The sequence below is a fragment of the Phaethon lepturus genome, unplaced genomic scaffold (genome assembly GCF_000687285.1).
Source record: "Phaethon lepturus isolate BGI_N335 unplaced genomic scaffold, ASM68728v1 scaffold14282, whole genome shotgun sequence".
NCBI classification, from domain to species: Eukaryota; Metazoa; Chordata; class Aves; order Phaethontiformes; family Phaethontidae; genus Phaethon; species Phaethon lepturus.
The window spans coordinates 17,557-20,064 of NW_010524177.1; positions in this window are offsets into that span (position 1 = coordinate 17,557).

Genomic DNA, 2,508 nt, shown 5'->3' on the forward strand with positions numbered 1-2,508 from the left:
GTGATAAATGTCATCCGAGAATCTTCAACAATGGTGTCAGATACACACGATTAATGAGATACTGTCTACTAGAACACTGAGTGTCAAATGCAGACTAGATATAAGTAGGTTAAATAAATTTGCCCCAAGCATAATATTGTCATTGGTGTCCTTTTCTTCTGATGCTAAGTGTGATTGCAGCTAGAATGATCTGAGACTGCTGTTGAAGCCAAAGTTCTCCTGCTGCATTTTTGTCTGGTATTCCAACGTGACTGCCCTGTTGAGTAATCACTTGATTCCTTTTGCAGCATCTTGCTTTCATGTATGGAATCAGATCTGTAAGAGGCTAGGCAACCTTACTTACATTCAGACATAAATTCTGACCATTGTAAAAGGATAGTAGCCAAATGTTAATCTGACTTTATTATCTTTAATCAAGAAATATGAATATATGTAGAGTGTAATATTCTTGCTCCACAAAAAAGGCTGGCTTTCATTACTTTAAGTTATAAACACTCAAAATGCTATTAAAATGCTCTTTCTGATACTGTGCTTTATGAATGCAAGTTGTACAGTCAACTTCTTGAACAGTGCATTGAAAATGTAATTCCTACCATCAGGATGCACTTGGTGTGAAGAGCTTGTTGCAAGCATCTGTATTTTGTGTTAAAGAAACCCATGTGAAGACTCTAAGCTTGTGAACTTAATTTTTTAGCAATAATTGTTGTTCGCACAAGATTGTAGCAGCAGCTATAGTCAATTAACAGGTAGCTCCTAATACGTATGTGTGTGTTTGTGTATGATTAAAAAAACAAACACAAATGAACATTCTGTATATACGTAGGAAGTTAATTCTGCAATAAAATTGTCAGACATTACAATTTAAAGCTACTGGACCACAGTGATATCTACTCTTAAGTACTCTATTGCTATGTGTATGCTTGTTTTTTTTAAAGGAATTATTTTCTAAAATTTTTTGATTGTTTATTTTAGAAAGGAGTAGGTGTCAGATAACTGTAGAAAAAGGAATGTATTTATATTTGGGATGAGCAATCCTGTTATGCTCATATGTTATTCCAAGTCTGCTTTAATGCAGCATGTTTTCATTATGTTTCAGAGAGATGGAAAAAAAGGAAAAAAAAAAAAAAACAGTGAAAATGCAGACAGAGCCAAGTAAGAGTGAAATAAAAAATTAATCAAGAGAAGCCTGTGTGTAAAGAAGTAGTGGGAAAATGAAAATTTTAATGCAAATAAGTATCTGTGCCAGTCTACTTTTTAGAGATTGCTCTGTTTCAATGGAAGTTCAGTTAGTAGAAAACCGGGGTTATTAAAACTAAGACAAGAGAGTCATTCTTTAAAAGCAATATGAATTTAACTGGTGGAAGAAACAGGTCCATGAACTGTAACAAGTTTTGTGAACACTAAATATAGTATGAGACGTTTCAACTGCTCTTTTAAATATCTTAGTTTCTACTGTACACTCGTAAATCATGACAGTTCTTTAGTTATGAAATGTGTAACTTGGGGGATTTCTCCTAAAATTGCAATGGTGATTTTTTTTTTTAAGTGTTCTGCATATTCATATTCCTTCCCATGTGATATGATTGACTAAAACCTTACCACTTAATGATGTGTCTCAAAAAATGTTGTGGCATCTCTTGACCTATTACGCAACAGTTCGGTAATGTTAGCATATTTAGTCATGACATATCTGAGGTATTTCAGCATCTGCCCTTAGAACAGGCATGTAGCTGTAAACCAAATACAGTGTTTGGGTTGCATTTTAGACATCCACAGTGTTTTGTCTTAATTAATCAATCTGCTTATATGACATGCTTAGTTACAGCCATGTTACTGTTTTTTGTAGGTGTGGTAGGTGTGAAGCTCCTAGTAGCCTACGAATTCAGACCAGTCATTGGAACACCATATGGGAACCTGGATGGAGTGGTGAAGGTATTATACAAATATATTGGGTATTTCTGTGTGGATGTATTGATTTTTGTTTAGTGGGTGGCTATTAGAAATTAAATTTGGAAAATAATACTGTGGGTCTGGACAAATGATCTCCCAAGTGAGCAGTGCTGTTGTTAGGACGGTGGCCTGCCTCCAGCCTCAATCTGTACCAGTGCCAGGAGTCAGCAAACCAGGGGCTCAAAAGAATCAAAGGGTAATTGTCATTTGAAAGGCAAATTGTAAAACGATTGGCACCTTCTTTTCATAGCTGGCGCTGGAGAGTTATCCCAGTGAAGCCCCTCAGAAGACTGGCACGCTGGAAAACATACAGCTCTGGGAGAGGGTAAGGAGAGCCAGCTTCTCACCACAGTCTAGCACCTTGGAGGAGTTTGCAAGAGTCTATCGCATTTGGAGCTTGTACTCTCAGCTGAGGTAAATCATGAAAGTTTGCTCCTGAACTGTCATTTTCAGGCCGAGTGCCTCTAAATCAGTTTTTCCAGTCATTCCAGTTAACAAGCTGACAGTCAGTCAGCTTAACTTAAAACAGAGAGTGCAAGCTTCACTGTCCTCAATCCT